Here is an 18,125-nt window from a genome sequence, read left to right as displayed (position 1 = left end):
TATAATCAATGCAAAGTTTATAATATAATTTATGTTTTCGATAGATTTTAGTTTCAATTTGAGTAAAAAAATAAAAAAAAAATATAATACATAAATTACATTTGAATTAATATAAAAATTAATTAAACTCAAAATTGAATTAAATGAATTGATATATTCAATACAAATAGTAATTGGAGTGATATATATATATATATATATATATATATATATATATATATATATATATATATATATATATATATATATATATATATATATATATATAAAAACACACACACATACATGAGTTAGTCTAAAGTACATCGGGTCCTCCTATCTAATATCGTTAAATCATGTTAATCTGTCACATTTTTATATAAGTTGATATATATATATTGATAATTTAATAATTAATATTTCGACAACATCATAAGATAATAAATACTTCAAATGTAACACAAAATAATCTTATATGTACACATATATATGAGTTATATGTGATACTCACCCGAGCATGAGTTTCTTGCTGTGAGGTATATTTAGCAGATATTAATAGTTTGTATATATTTGTAATATTTCAGTTTTTATTGAAGATTTTTTTTGTCTTCGGATTTTCAATATTTATTTGAAAAAATAAATTTTTTATTTATTGTTTAATAAATAATATAATATTGATAGGCAGAGTTAATAAATTTGTATTTATTGTTTAATAAATAATATAATATTGTGGCAGAGTTTTTAAATTATTTAAAGAAATGCTATTAAATGATATATATTTCGATTGTATGAAATACGTGGGAATTTAATTTATACAAGCTACGTGTGCACGCTTTAAGTACATATGTAGTCGATTTTTTTATATAAGTATTATTATAAAAATAAAATTTAAAATAAAATTATTATTTTATTTTTAATAATTTTCTATTTTTTTATTTAAATTTAATTTTTCATTAAAAAAATAAGGGGCTAAAAAATAAATAGAGATATTTTGGGATTTTAAAAATTATATCATGACATTATTTTGTCTATATTATCACTCAAAGATAAATACCTCTGAGTGAGAGACGTAGATGAAAAGACACAAACATCTCTACTTTAAACCATGTTAAGTCTTATAAATATACAAACAAAGAAATCTCTCGCCCGAGCTATCGGCCGCCTTCTAATAGAACAAACATCTGTTGACTGTTGGTGAACTCAACGCTTTTTTTATGGACTTCAGTTGAATGAGAAAATATGTAAGATATGCTTATTTTTAAATAAGACCACTAATATTAAGAGGGAACAATGCAAACAAATTTAATAATCATAGATAATTAACCCAATTAAATTTAAAATTAATGTGTGTATATACAGTGACAGTTGAAAATTGAAACTTCTCAGTGGCAAGAAACAATCTGAAAATATTAATGAGCAGAGAGGTGAAATTGTGTCGGTAAAGGACACAAAATTTTTTTATGGACGATCGTAGATAAAACTCCTATATTACCTATTCTTCCACTTAAGAATGTTTCCACTAAAATACATTGACTTTACAATGTCTTGTAACAGCTCACTTTAGTTATAAATTATCGCACTGCCTAGACTGAAACTCTTAATGATCGCTTTACAAGGCTTGAATATTTAATAACTCTCGGTTCATTAAACAACACAACGAATAATAATGATGACCCAACAGTTAGCTTTACGATAACTTAACTTGGTTGAGGTGGAACAGATCGATCCATGTAAATCTGATATATTCTGATATGAATATGCTTTGGTGAAGCACTCAGAAAATAGAAATCTTAAATGTGCATAAAAATCTTAAATATGCAAACTCTTATTTTCTTGTGATCTTCAAGGATTTGAAATAGTTTTTGTAGTTGTAATGCCCGGAAATTTAATCCTAGTAATCGGTAATTATTGATTTATAATTTGATATGATTACGAAAGGATTAATCGGGACACGAAATAAGAGTTCATATAACTTGTGTAAGTTTTGGACAGAAGTAGTGGCGCCCGAGCGGTAGGTTACGACCGCCCGAACGCCAATGTTCTGTAGGAAAATGCTTCGGGCAGAGACTGTGGCGCCCGGGCGGTAGATTGTGACCGCCCGAGCGCCAATGTGCAACCAGAAAAGGAGTTGGACAGAAACTGCCGCGCTCGAGCGGTAGTTTATTACCGCCCGAGCGCCGACCGAAATATGTGAAATGATGCCACGTTTCTTCAACCGAACCATTTGATATATATATACATAAATCCCTCATAATTCAGAAAAAGAAAGGTAAGAATCGAGAAAAGGGGTCAGTGGAAGTTCACCGAAAATCCTTACGCCTTTTCTGAGAAATCCGTCCGTCCAAATTGTAATCCGACTTCAGTACTGTAATCCTATTGACGTAGACTACACTTTGACGTAAGTTTTGCTACGTTTTGACATGCTTTGAAATTATGCTATTGTCAGAATTTAATAGGATTCATATATGATGTTCTGGACATGTTAGACATCGTAGAATCGAAGTCAGATTGAGAAACGGACTGATTATGGAATGGTTATGAATTTTTAGGGTATATTGATTTATATTAGACAGATTTGAATTGTGATTGGATTACGGATTGTATTGGATATGAGTTATAGATTGTAACTGTTATCTGGTGAATTGGTATTGATACCATATCGGCGTGGATAGAACTGGAGTCTTTTCTATTACTGCTAGTCGATATACGCATGCCAACTTCTGGAATCGGGATCCCTAGACTAGGACTGAGTCTAGTCTGAATGATGTAGCTACAAGTATTGTCGACAGTTGGATATTGATTATGTTTCAGACTTTGTTGCATATATCTGTTACCTGATTACATGCTTTATAGTGTTTATATGATTGCATGTTTCGTTGATTTATACTGGGAGTATATTCTCACCGGTTTATCCGGCTGTTGTCTTGTCTGTATGTGTACTTGACAACAGGTGGGACAGGATCAGGGTCCAGGAGATGAAGAGAGAGATCGTGATTAGAGTGGTGGCACCGGACTTGGACTAGAGATAGGGTTGAACACTTGATAGTAGTTGTCAAACCCTAGTTTGAATAAATGTGTTGTAATATAGGACTTGTATTTTATATACTGATATGTATATATGTTTTAATTTCACTACGTTCCGCATTTTAAAAAAAAAAAATTAGACCCTGTTTATAATTGATTAATTAGTCCCAAAGATGATTAAGAACTTGATTAGCGACCGGGTCCCCACAGTAGTCGTCTTCTTTGAGATACACTGCATAGTTATAGCATAGTGCTTCAACGGTCAAAATCTCTTTTTAGCGTCCATCTATAATATTTCCGATAATATGGACATACTCTGTACTTATCATTAAATACTCATTAATGCTCTCTTTATTTCAAGTTCATACATTTGATAAAGCTGACATGTCATATCCAAATAGAGTGACTTTCTGTCATTTCAGAAGTTGGTAGTGTTCTATGTATTCTTTCTAGATTGAGCTTTTATCTGAGCAGCTAGAAATGCACCATCCCTTTAGGAATCCTCAATACTTGCCTTTTTGTAATGCGGTTGAAAACAATGGTTTGAAGTCATGCACTCCATTCAATATTTTGGATCGGTTATTTGTCGGAAGATGTCAGCAACTGAAGTTCAATAAAGTCCAACGGTTTGATTTCTAAAGCGAACAACTTGAAATCTTGAAATGGCTTGAAGAAATCCATCGGTTTGAAAAACCTGTATTGCAATAAAAATGAGCAGTTGGATTTTGAAACACGTTGATATTGTTTATTGTGTCAATCACCAAAACTTAAGTGCACAGAAAATATTCTAATAATTTCTCTCTCTTTTGTGATGACAAAACTAAGTTGTAAACATGTAAGATCAGTTATTAATCGATGTAGATTAGAAAGATGAATGGTCTTTTATTGATTATAGTGAGTAAATTTGAAAAATTATTACAAAAAAAATATTCCCTTTATTTTACTAATTGTCTGCCATCGCCACTGCCACTTCCTCTTTTTTTTTCTCTTTTTTTCTGACCTCCTCCTATCTTTTTCAAATTTAGCCATTTCTCCTCGTCTTTTCTGTTCTTCACATTTTTTATAGTCTTATACTTCACCTTTTTTGGCATCACCATTTTGCACATATACCAAGATTTCTTGCAACTGGCTGTCAATAGTGGTCTAGATGTGATCTAGTTGGGCCCCTATTGCTTGTAGGGATATGGTGATATATCCTGACAAGGTAAGGTCCAAAGATTCAGACTGACATTTTACAAGAGATAGATCGGTTGTGAAGAGTCTGCAGCTCTTTTATAAAGATACCAGATCATGCATTATGTCTGTGCAAAATTTTCAAATGTCACAGAATGAGCAAACAACTTGATTTCGACATTGTTGACTATTTTGGAGAGGTCCTTCTCTGAGGGCAGACTTGATCGAACAGAAATTTTTAAGAATTGTAGTAAAATTCTGAAAAGATAATCAAATTTAGATCAGAATGAGATTCTTCTTCAAAAATTGGAGACTCCGATTGAAAAGGCAGATGTTGGAAAATTGGAATGGATGAATGACCAGCTTGAGGATCAGCGGTCATGTCAGCAACAGGAATTTTCAAGTCTTCAGACTGTGGATCAGCCACTTCATTTGAGCCAGGCTGTCAGAAGAAGATAACAATTTTTTTGCCAGGCAGAAAGTGTGGTTGAAGCATTGAGGTCTTCAAATGTTTGATCACCGGCTGAAGTTTTTGTGGGAGATTACAAATGTGATTCTTTTTCAAGATGATTTTCCTCTCTTGTGGTAGTAAAATATTTAATCATTGGAGAAGAGGGTTCCATTTTATTTTGTTCAAGCTCAAGTTGTGACAGAGATTGGACAAATCCATCCACAGATATTAGTGGAATCTCTAAGAGATTTGTATGAGTTTGACCAGGAGATGTAGGAGAAACACATGCAGGATTCTCCGTTTTTTTCAAATATTCATCTAGAAATTGATGTTTAATAATGTTTTCAAAATCATTTGAGCTTCTGAGCTCTCGGCCAGGTTCTACTCAGTCATCTCAGTTAAGCTTGAGCAGCGAATGGAATTGACTTTGTTGCAACTTGACATTCTTTGACAACTACTTGAACTTCTTAGCAACGACTATGATTTTTTCATAAACTTCTGGGATTGTCTCAAAGGCTGGCTATTGATTGGTTTGACTTTCTTCTGTCATAGAAAAAAGAAACATTTTTTTAACCTCCAGAAGTTGAAGATCATGTCTTTTAACCTTCACAATCATGGATAGTGATAGTGTTATCCATTTCGAGCTGACTTATCACAGATGTGTCATCTTGTGCTATTAGAAAATTGACAATGAAAATTTCCCTTCTTTTTTGAATTAAATATCGTAAGATACTTTCCTTAACTTTCAATTCAATGGAATCTCACTGCTGAAGAGCTTCGGAGATAATGTTTGTTTCTGACCACTTGAGCATCTTCAGCTATAGAACGACCACTTCTTTCTAAGTCTTGGTCTGTCAAATTGTATCGATCAAAACAATGGTGCTCCGTTTCACCCATTTGTCAAAGTTTAGCATTCATTCCTTTGCAATTTAATCTGCCCTTTTCCATGGTCAATTTGATGATAAATTGGGTTCTTTGACCAGGATATCCTTTCTTTTGGCCTTGGGATCAATGAGAGGCAGTCCAGACTAGTTGGCGATAATTTTAGGTTCAACCAGCCTAATACCCTTCAAGCTAGAAATGGGAATGAATGGGATCGGTGTTGGTAGCAACAGTTCCGAGACATGCTTGATTAGTTTGATCTTCTTTGTTTTTGGATTGTCCGTGGGTTTTTTCTTCATAATATAATTATGAGGACAACACTAGCTTCTTCTTTGTCTGTTTTGTCAGTGTCCTGAATGGCTTGAAACTTTCTTTTGTTCATCCTGAAGCCTTTCTTTCTTGACCTCCAACAATTCAACTCCAGTGGGTTTGTTCTTCAAATGATATGATTCCACTGTAACACAATCAAACAATTTTTCTTTGTGGAGCTTCATAGCATCCACGACCTTCACTTTCACTGCTCCAAGACATAACATTGTGGAATAGCAAATCCTTGGTACTGATCTTCTTTTTTCACCATAGTTGTGAAGATGTTGAAAAGAATGTCAGACCAATTAACGACCAAATTTGACGTGACAGTGGACATGAAATGAAATATTTATGTAGTTTTCTTGTCAAATGCGCCTGCTTTGGCCAGCAACAATTTGGCCACGATATCTGCCAGCATCCGATAGTCCACCTTCATATATTTCTTTTGACTGTGTAGGATCAGATAGCGGAGAGGCGGATAGTGAGAATTCTACCTTCCAATTATCATAATTACCCTCTGGAATAGTTGAGAAGGATATGATGACAATCGTTGATAGATCAAATATTTCTACAAACAACTTCTAGGTGATAGTGATGTTGGTTCCTTAGACTAAGAGATGACTAAATTGTGTTGCATTTTGGCTGTCTCAAAAAGATCCTTCAACTTAGTCTCTGAGTATTGAGAACTATAGCCTAAAAACTTTTTCAGGCTAGTTGCCTCAAGCATTGTGAACATGTTCACCATAGATTCGTCCTTCATGACTAGGATGGAATCAAAGTTAACAACAAGAGCGTTTTGTGAGAAGGTAGTCATTATTGATGTTTGAAAAAATGACTTGAATTTTCTGCAAAGAATGATTATGAAACAAAGAGCACATGGAGAATGCAGAAAGCTAAGGAATGCAAAAGGTTTGCTGAGAATCAAAAATTTTGAAATGGTAAACAGATATTATACACATACAATCTTATTTTAGAGACAAGACAGTCCATATGTCTGTTTTTCATTGGTGAATTTTTTAAATTTTAAAAGTCAAAAAGTGGTTTTTGGTTGTTTACTTATTAAAAAAAATAAATTAAATCAATATAAAATATGGATAATAATTGTTCAATCAAACATAAAATAATTAAAACTATTTATTATTTGGCATGCTAAAAGTCGGACCGTCAAAAAATGGATTGCTATGATTTAGAGAGAAGCGGTCGTAGCATATTATAATGTTAAATTTTCTCATTTTCTAACCATATCGGTAAAAAATGTGTACTTTCTAAAATTTGTGTTACAAACTTGACTTTTGTTCCCCCTAAATGTATGAATTAATTTAAATCAACTAAGCCAAATATATTTTTAAAATAAAAGAACTTAGCGCATAGTGACAGTTTGGTGAAGATATCAGCGGCTTGATTGTCGATCGAGATGTATTCTAACTGGATATCCTTATTTAATACATAATCTCGAATGGAATGATGTCTTATGTCAATGTGTTTAGTCCAAAAGTGTAGGACAAGATCATAGGTAATTGCTATGTCACTTGTATTATCACAAAAAATCCGAGACTCAACGGCTTGAAATTCCATAATCTTTAAAATGATGTTGAATCCAACGTAGTTGTGCACAACAACTTTCAGCAGCTAGATATTCTTCTTCAGCCGTTGATGTGGCAATTGAGGTTTGTTTTTTTCCGAATCAAGATATCAATCTATTTCCCAAGAATTGACATGAGGCGCTTGTTTTTTTTTGTTTCATGTTACAATCTGCATCCAAATATCCAAGAGTGTTAATACTTGAGTTTTTAAGATACCAAATACCCAAATTTTGAGTGCCTTTAAGATTTTAAGAATACATTTAGTTTTTGTTTAATGATATCACATTAGATTAGCTTGAAAACGAGCACATAAACTGTTGGAAACTAAATTTCAGTGATTTGACAAACTAAACATCGAATTTATTGGACTAACTTATCAAGTAACCAGGCTTCGCAAATCAACTATCAGTTGCCTAACTGAAGATTAATGTGCATATTATTAAAGGCAACTGATATCACCTAAACTGAATTTACAACTGACTGATCAGTTGAATGAAACTGAATTTTCAAGTCAATTGACTGATCAGTCGTAAACCAATCATTCGATATATTCAGTCGAGAGCACACAAGCTATTGCAACACGTCATCAATTGAAAAGGACATTCAATCGACAATAGTACAAAGAAGACTTCAACTCGGAGTGGAACGCCGCATTTCAGAATCTATAGTGTACGAATGTCAGAGAATATTGACGTGGCAATCAACGGATATATGGATTCAAATATTATTTAATATTACCGTTGAGAGGGAAGCCTATAAATAGGTGAAGATGACAGCTGAGAATAAACAACGCGAACAACTATTCTATTCAAGATTGTTGTTACGCTGCTAAAATCACTACTCATATTCAAATATCAAAAGCTCACTCTTATCAGATATATCAGTAGCAATCAAGGCTATATTTACGAGCTTGTTAGCACTTTGAAATCATTGTTAGATTCATTCAGTCGTGTTAAATTCAGTCACGCACTGTAAAAGTTTTTCGTGAACTAAGAGTTTCTGTTTTGGCAGTGTTAAGTCCAAACTGAAGTGGGTCAATACAACTTTTGTATTTGATCAAAGTCTTTAAGTGAAAATCCTATCTTTGTGATAGAAGGGGTGACGTAGGACTTATTCTATTCTCCGAACATCCAGAAAAAAACTGTGTGCATTTTATTTCAGTTATTATTTTCAGTCAGTTATTCTATCTCTCATTCAATTTACTTCCGCAACAATTTTTCAGTTCAACTGATTGTTATCGACTGACGAGATACCGGGTGTCAGTTTGTCACTAAACTGAACCCAATCTTCGAAAAATATATATAATCTATGAGTGTTTATTCAACCCCCCTTGTAAACACTTATCACCTTCTAACCGATCTTTTCAAGTGGTATCACAGCGGTTGTATCTCGTCTCAAAATATTTCTACTCAAACTGATTATCATGGAATATTTCAATAAAATCCCTATGTTCTCCAAAGAAGACTTCGATGAATGGAAAATTAGGATGCAAGCTCACTTAGCTGCACAAGATGATGACATGTGATATGTCATTACTGAAGGTCCGATGAAAATATCGAAAACCAACACATCAGTTGCAATCACCGATGGGGCACCTCATAGAATTGAAAAGCCCATAGATGAGTGGAGTGCTGAGGATAAAAGAAAAACAAATTTGGATAATGTGGCAAAGGATATACTGTACAAAACGCTGGATAAAATAACTTTCAGAAAAGTCAAAATGTGTAAGACAGATAAAGAGATTTGGGAAAAACTGATCCAGCTTTATGAAGGAAATGAACAAACCAAAGAGAACAAACTTTCTGTTGTTGTTCAGAAGTTTGACAACATCAAGATGAGAGCTGGAGAATCGATGCATGAGTATGATGAAAGAGTCAGTTGTATCATCAATGAGCTAAATGTACTTGGAAAAGTGTATACCAACAAAGAAGTTGTATTAAAAGTGATCAGAGGTCTTCCCAGGGAGTGGGACATTAAGACCATGGCAATGAGGGAGTCCAATGATCTAAACAAGGTTGAGCTTCATGACCTATTTTCTGATCTGAAGGCCTATGAGTTTGAGCTGCAAACTCGAGAAGGAGAACCTTCTACTCCAGCAGCCACAACTGCCTTAGCTGCTGTCTGAACAGAACCAACTGGTTCAGTCGAGAAGGTTGCTGATCAACTGAGCAATGATGCTATGTGATTGTTCATCAAAAAATTTGGAAGGTTTATGAGGAAAAATCAAGGGAACTTCCAGAAGCATTAGCAGAGAAACAATTCTAAAGAGGAATCAAATGCTTGCTACAACTGTGGCAGACCTGGTCACTTCATTTCTGACTGTCCCAAACCTAAGAAGGACAGTCAAGGCTCGACTGAAAGAAGGAAGAAGTCATATGAACACAAAAGGAGATCCAAGGATGACAAGAAGTCTTTCAGGAAGAAGCATGAGGTGCTCTTAGCTGAAGAAAGTAAATCTAAATGGGCAGAACTGACAGCAAAGAGTCTGAGCTAGAAACCTCATGCAGTTCCAGTGATGGTGAAGAAGAAGTGAAGTGTCTAATGGCTGGTGATACAGAAGTGGAGCCAAGCAGTCAACAGGTATTTGACTTCGAGCTCAACTGATTTCACTAGAGAAGAACTCATTTCAATTTTTCATGACATGGTTAATGAGTACCACAAGCTTGCCTTGTCTTTTGAAAAGGTCAGAGAAAAGCAAACTGATCCCATAAACAATAAAACTAAAACTGATGAATCAGTTGATGTGTTGAGTCTAAAAGGGGAGATTGCTGAGCTCAATGCTTAAAGAAGCAAGAATCAATCAATGATTCAGATTGATGCTTGAAATTTCAAAGCAAACTGAGCTTATTCAGGCTTGGAACAAATCATCTGCTGCATTAACTGAAATATAGAACTCACAGAAATCAGTTACTGATAAAACTGGTTTAGGGTTCAGTAAACAAGATGAAATGTCTTCCAATGATACTCTACCAAAACTGAATATGGATAAAGGGAAATACATTTACTTTGTCAAATCAGTTGTGGTACAAGAACAAACTGAGCCGAGTAAACTGGTTGAACAGCCTACTGTAAGTATGAACAAGGCTAGAAGATATGGTATTGGTTAAAGCCCAAAAGTTTTAGCTGACTCACGCAGTCAGTCGTCAAAAAGATTCAGCAGAAATTATTCAAATGACTACTCCAATTACTATAACAACAAGCCAGTTCAGAAAAGATATCGGCTGAACAATCATTTGAACAAAGCCAAATCACATGTTGTCTCATCTGCACACTACACACCAAGCACACACAAATCGAGAAAGACCGTCTGGAATACAGCAACTGGACAGTCAGTCAGACTAATCCAAGTCTGAATTCCTAAAGGACTGATCAGTTTTGGACCCAAATAGAAATGGTTACCAAAATTAAATCTTGTGTGTGATTGCAGGTAACAGGTACAAACAAGGAATCAATCTGGTACTTGGATAGTGGATGCTCACGATATATGATGGGAGATGCAAACTTGTTATCTCAACTGATCAAGTACACTGGACCAACCATCAGTTTTGGAGATAATTCCAAAGGTAAAACTGTGGGTAAGGGTAAGCTTATCCATGGTAACTTTATCATTAATGATGTTTTATTAGTTGAGAATCTCAAGTATAATCTGATTAGCATCAGCCAGTTATGCGATAATGGATTCTCTGTTCAGTTTGACAAACATTCTTGTTCAGTCAGAGACGCAACTGATGAGGTCATCCTAACTGGCAAACGGTGTGAAAACACTTACAAAGTCAGTTGGAATGATCAACCTTATGCACCAGTATGTTTTATTGCTTCAAATCTTTTAAAAACTTGTTGTGGCATAAGAGATTAAACCACCTGAACTTTAAATCTATTGTATATCTGAGTAATCACGATCTTGTCACTAGTTTGCCCAAAATAGATTTTACTAAAGATAAAATTTGTTCAGCATGTCAGTTTGGTAAACAAGCAAAATCTTCTTTTAAAAACAAAGACCGTAAATCTTCTTCCCAATGCTTAGAGCTGTTACATATGGATCTCTTTGGTCCAATACCGGTCATGAGCTTAGGGGGAATGAAATACACCTTGGTGGTTGTGGATGATTTTTCAAGATTTACTCGGGTTATTTTTCTCAAATCCAAAGACCAAACTCCTACACAACTGATCAAGCTTTTCAAAATACTATTAAATAAAAAATCAGTTGGAATTGATAGAATCAGATCTGATCGAGGAACTGAATTCATCAATCAAATTCTTTCAATTTTTTTAGAAAATGCAGGAATTAAGCATGAGCTCTCAGCAGCTAGAACTCCTCAGCAAAATGGTGTAGCTGAGAGGAGAAATCGGACCCTTAAAGAAGCTGCTAGAACAATGCTTGCTGATTATGGTATTTCTCAAAGGTTTTGGGCAGAGGCAGTAAACACTGCGTGTTATACTCAGAACAAATTGATGATTAATAAAAATCATTTGAAAGCTCCATATGAGATCTGGAATGGAAGAAAAAGTGTGGTTTCTTACTTCAAAATATTCGCCTGCAGATGTTTTATTCTAGAAAATGGCAAAAAATAATTGAAAAGCCTTTGATGCTAAATCTGCAGAGGGAATACTTCTGGGATACTCTTCAGTCAGCAAAGATTATAGAGTTTTTAACAAGAGCACACTAAAAGTTGAAGAGTCTATACATGTTGTTTTTGATGAAACTGTACTAACTGATAAGCCAACTGATCCAGTTGATCTAGTTGATCGATTTACATATATGAGTTTGGAGGATGATCACGAAGAAGAAAATCATATCAATCGAAACATCCTTCAAACACTTGAACATGAAATTGTGGATCAATCAGTTGAACAGTAAACAGTAAGTAGTTCTTGAAAGTCAGTTGGTAGAGCAAAGAAATGATATTCAGTTACCAACTGAAACAGCTCCAACTGAAACTGAAAACATTCAGTTGCCTACAGAAGTAGTTGCTGATACATAAGCAACAAACGATGAACTTAGATGGAAGAAATCACATCCTTCAGAATTGGTGATAGGTAATCCATCTGACCCGGTAAGAACAAGAAATCAAATGCTCCATTTATTTATTCATTCAGCTTTTGTATCGCAATTGGAACCGAAGCAAACTGATGAAGCTCTTGCTGATCCAAACTGGACAAATGCAATGCAAGAGGAGTTGAATTAGTTTACCCATAACAATGTCTGGAACCTAGTTCCAAGACCAGTTTCAAAACTGTTATAGGTACAAAATGGGTGTACAGGAATAAACTGAACGAAGATGGTTCAGTTGTGCGCAACAAGGCGAGACTGGTAGCACAAGGATAAAGGCAAGAAGAAGTAATTGACTATGATGAAACATATGCACGAGTTGAGAGACTGAAAGATATCATAATATTCCTTGCCTATGCATCATTCAAGAATTTCAAAGTCTACCAGATGGATGTAAATAGTGCATTCCTGAATGGTCAGTTTCAAGAAGAAATCTATGTTTAACAACCTCCAGGTTTCATCAATCATCATTTTCCTGATCATGTCTACCATTTGAACAAAGCCTTATATGGTCTTAAACAAGCTCCAAGAGCTTGGTATGAAACTCTTTCAAAATTTCTAACTGATCACGATTTTTCTGTTGGATCAGTTGATAAGAAATTATTCAAATTTTCAAAGAATGATCACATTTTACTTGTTCAAATATATGTTGATGACATTATATTTGGGTCAACTAACCCCATATTATGCGAGAAATTTGCTAAGTTGATGCAGGATAAATTTGATATGAACATGGGGGGTGAACCAACATTTTTTCTTGGACTACAAGTAAAGCAACTCGAGACAGGCATTTTTATCAGTCAGACTAAATACACGAAGGAGTTGCTGAAGAAATTTGGCATGGAGCTACAAGTACTCCCATGAGTTCATCAATTAAACTGGACACTGATCAAGGAGAATATCAGTTGAGGCGACACTTTACAGAGGTTTAATAGGTTCATTATTTTACCTAACTGCTAGTCGTCCTGATATTGTATTTGTTGTCTGTATGTGTGCAAGATTTCAAGCAAACCCTAAGCAATCACATTTTTCAGCTGCCAAACGTATTTTAAAATATCTGAAGGGAACTCAAAATGTTGGGTTATGATATTCTAAAGACTCCTCTGTCAATCTAGTTGGATATTCAAATGCAGATTATGCAGGATGTAAGCTTATCGTAAAAGTACAAGTGGATCATGTCAATTTCTAGGATACAGACTAATCTCTTGGTTCAGCAAGAAGCGGAAATCCATTGCTACTTCCACAACTGAAGCGGAATATCTTGCTGCTGAGAGTTGGTGTGCTCAACTGCTATGGATTCAGCAACTAATGAAAGACTATGGAGTTATTGCCAAAGAATCGCCCATAATTTGTGACAATACAAGCACGCTTGCTATTACCTACAACCCAGTTTTTCACTCAAGGACCAAGCACATAGATGTCAGGCATCACTTTATCAGATATCATGCCTTGAAGAAGGACATAAAACTGGAATATGTCTCAACTGAACAACAAGCAGCTGACATCTTCACCAAACCATTTCCCGAGACCAAGTTTTCTTACTTTCGCAATATACTTGAATTAATTGATTTATCCTAATCTGTTTTACTGTTAATATATCAGTTATTAATTAATTTGTGTCATCTATCAATTCTTAATTTTTAACTTACGTCAGCTTGTCAGTTTGTTATTTGTCAGCTATTATGTTCAGTTCGTGATTTACTTATAAACTGTTGAGATTAACTCTTGCAGGAAGATAAAAGACAAAGATAAACTTGATAAACATTTTATTCATTTAAAGAAATAAACACGGAGTACAGTGAAATATTTTTCCTCAACAGCAGACCTCCACTTGGCCAACCAATTGGTTAAAACTCCGGTGGAAGTCTTAAGGAAGCTATCTGATTCAGCAATTTGTTCTAGGATCTTCCTTTCCTTCTGGAACATTAGTAGGTAGACACCTTCATCTGCGGAGATGTCCAGCTAATCAGCAACGTGCAAGCGTTGCCGATATTTCTTTATTTTTGCCACCAGTTTGGGGATGGTAGCCGCTCCACACTCCTGGAGGAACTGGAGTTCTTGAAGCTCTTCCCAGTATCGGAGAATTTTGTGGAAGACTTCATCTTCCATAGCAGTCTTTCTTTTCTCCAAAGCTGAGTCCTTAAATGCTTCGGTCATATCAGGAGTCTTCGAGTTACTTGCACCTGCCATTATAATTTTGGATAATATGATTGAGACTAACCGAGCTATTCTCATTTATAGCCCAGGGTTAAGGAAGCTGAAAGGACGAAATCATTACGACAGACGATTAACCTAGTAAACATCAAATTTACTTTAATTAGTCATTTTATATCATGCTTGAATTCTCGTAATTTATATATGCATTTATTAAGGGGAAATAGGTTTTAAAAGGTTAACTGAGAAGACAGCAGTTAGTAAATCCTCAACTGAAAAGACACAGTTTCACAACTGATCGTTCAGCTGATTATTTTACTAATCTTCTCGCATAAGTTAACTAATTAACCACATTGTATTCCAAATCAAGTGATGTAGCTGTTTTTTACTTGCTAAATAGCATCTTTAAAACGTGGCCTCTTTTGAACAATTTGAAATTGTACACACGCTTGCAGCACACATACACACGTTTTAAATTCAAATTTTTCGTGGACTGAAACATGTCTAGAAATTGAACAATCACCTACATATGTACTTTTCCGGCCCCAATTCAGTTCTTTCTTACGCGAATATCAATTTTCAGAGCAAATTCATACTCAGAACTTATATCTTGCAAACTTTCAAGTTTTCGTATTCTCAAAAACGGAAAATCAAATTCCAGCACACATTTTGAATGCTCTGGCTATTGATTTTGAATCAGTTCTATCAATCAACGAGGCAGATATCAAGAACGTATTTCTAAAATTGGAAGCAGCTGGTTTGAGGACGTTTCGGGGACAATCTTCTCAGGAAATCTACCCGAAGGAACTTCATGATTTCTACTCAAATGGGTATGTCAATTCTGATGGAAACATCATTACTACTGTCAATGGTCAGTTGTTAACCATTTCTGAAGAATCTTTGGAGAACGGTTCTTATTGCCTTCTGATTGGCTAGCAAACATTGCTGAAGTAAAGGCATCTGATGTCGAAGATATGCAAACTCTACTTTCTATTGATGGACGAAAAATAAAAGTTTCCGATCCAAAGAAGGAACTGAAGCCAGAAGTTCAGTTGCTGGCTGATGTTGTAGCCAAGAGGCTATTAGCAAAGGCATGATTTGCTGCACTAACCTTGGAGAAATTTAAGGCCATTATTGTTATTATGGCTGGTCGAAGACTGAACTGGAAGCACCTTATCTTCAATATCTTGAGGAATATGTTTCAATCAACCAAGCAGTCCAAAGGATTCGCAGTAAAGCTGAGTTATTTGATGAAAGTCAAAGGACTGGTGGCTGATGATTCAGAGAGATCATCAAAACTGAAAATATTCAATGCCAAAAACGTTCAGCCACCAAAATCAAAGTTGGAAATGTCTCCAGAAAAATTCTTGAAGATCAAGAAGGAGATTGAGACTGAACAAGCTCCCAAATCAGTCCAAAAGAAGAAAGCTGTTCAGAAAAATACAATCAAATGCAAGTTGATTGTAACTGAATCTGAATCTGAGAAGACTCCATCTCCAAAGATCATCAAAAAACCACGGACTTTGAAGATCAAACCTACTGCAATAGTTGGCACTATCCCAACTGATAGGGTGATTGTATCAGAAACTCAACAGCCCATCAAGGCTCTCCCTTTGAAAGCAATCCCAACTGAACCCTCAACTGAGGATCAGTTACCTTTATCCAAGATTCTGCCACGGAAAAAAGTCACTGAATCTAGTGACAAGAAGAAGCTTGTTGGAGTTACGGCTCCCCTTATCAAAATATCCGGATATAGTCCTTTACCTTTTTTCAGACCAAAAGGAGTAGTGATCAGAGAAGGTATCGATTCAACTACTTTAGGATTGAGCATTCCACATATCCTGACTGATCCAAAGAGCAAATAAAAGATTCAAGAAGAGCCCAGACCTACAAATGCTATACAGACACACATTGATCTCATTTGGCAGGAGATTAATGAATTTTCAGCAGAGAAGATCAAAATTTTTGATGAATGGGTCAGATTCAGGAGTCATGTCTTTGCCAAAGAACTTCAGAAGAAATCCAAACTGAGGAGGTTTATTGATCTTGAAAAATTGGTGATGAAGACAGTAAAGGCATCGACCATTACTCAAGTTCTTGAAATGAAGAAGTATTTCTTCGATCTTGTGAGGAGTACAGAGACTACAGAAGTTAGTTGCTAAGCTGTGGCAAAACTTTGATCCGACCAGTCCAATCACATTCAATGACAAAGCAGTGTATGCTCAACTGGAAACGGATCTTATCGAACTACAAACGGAGATCAAACATTGGGAAATGGATCAAGATTTGATCATCCCAGCATCCACTCAAGATTTCTCAACTGAAGATTCAGTTCAAGAATCTCCTCAGAACGTTGCTACTTCTTCTCAAAAAACAACTGTTCCTTCAACTTCAATTGCTCCAACATCACCAATTTCTACACCTCCTACTGATAATCCACAGCTTTACTCTGAAGCTGAATTGACATTGGCAAAATCTAGATGAGGTCATCGAGTTAGTTACGACTGACATTCAGCTTGAAACAGTTAGAACAACTGAAGATGTTGCATCAACTGAAAAACCAGCAGATTTTCAAACCGAAGCTACTGAAGAACAAGCCGAAATGGCTAATTTTGAAGCATTTAATGAACCAGTTCAGTCGGTGGTTGTGACTGAATAGGCAGTTCTTAGTTCTACAGACGAGGCTCAACTGAACTCAGTTTCAACTGAAAATATGCAAACTGATGTACCAATAGTTCAACAAACTGAAAAACCATCTTCTTCATTGGATCCTCCTACTATCTATTCTCCTCCCCAGAATCTACAAGAGCAGATACATGTTGAAACGGAAGTTTCTGACAGGAATTTGGTGGTCTTTGATCAAACTACCAAGGAACAAGAACCAGGGCCATCTGGACCTGTTTCTCCTCATTCATCCTCAGAAATGGACTTAGTACTTGAAGAGATTCAGGACATTCAAAACAACATGTCAAAGATAATGACATAAATCAGGGAAATTCAAAACACTCAACTTGCTCACTCTCTGAAGCTAAAATCCTCAAGTGAATTCAATTCAGGGAAACTGAAGTCAATTCAAACTGCTGTGACCTTTATCTCTTCTACAATCGATGAACTTAAAAAGAACAGAGTCTTAGCTGAGAGTCTCTCCCTAACTCAAGACTTGATCAACAAACGAGTAGAATCTATGGAGACATCTGTTTCAAAGAAAATCGACTTGCTGCAAACCACTGTATTTTCTGCCGTCAAAGATATTGCAGCTGATGTTACGATTTTATCTCGAAAAGTCAATGTGCTTGACAAAAAGGGGGAAGCAGTTAGATTGATGAATGAATAAGAGAGGATCAGAACTGAAGAACAACTCAGTTATTAGTTGAAGGATATTTTTGTTTTCTTTGTACGAATCTGTACACTAGAAAAATTATTTTATCTACAATGTTTTAAAGTATTCTCTTTACTTCAGATGATCAGTTTATTAAGTTCCAAGTTTTGTCAATCACCAAAAAGAGGGAAATTGTTGGAA

This window comes from Primulina eburnea, chromosome 4, assembly GCF_022965805.1.
Source record: "Primulina eburnea isolate SZY01 chromosome 4, ASM2296580v1, whole genome shotgun sequence".
NCBI classification, from domain to species: domain Eukaryota; kingdom Viridiplantae; phylum Streptophyta; class Magnoliopsida; order Lamiales; family Gesneriaceae; genus Primulina; species Primulina eburnea.
Note: the sequence above shows the minus strand (reverse complement) of the source record.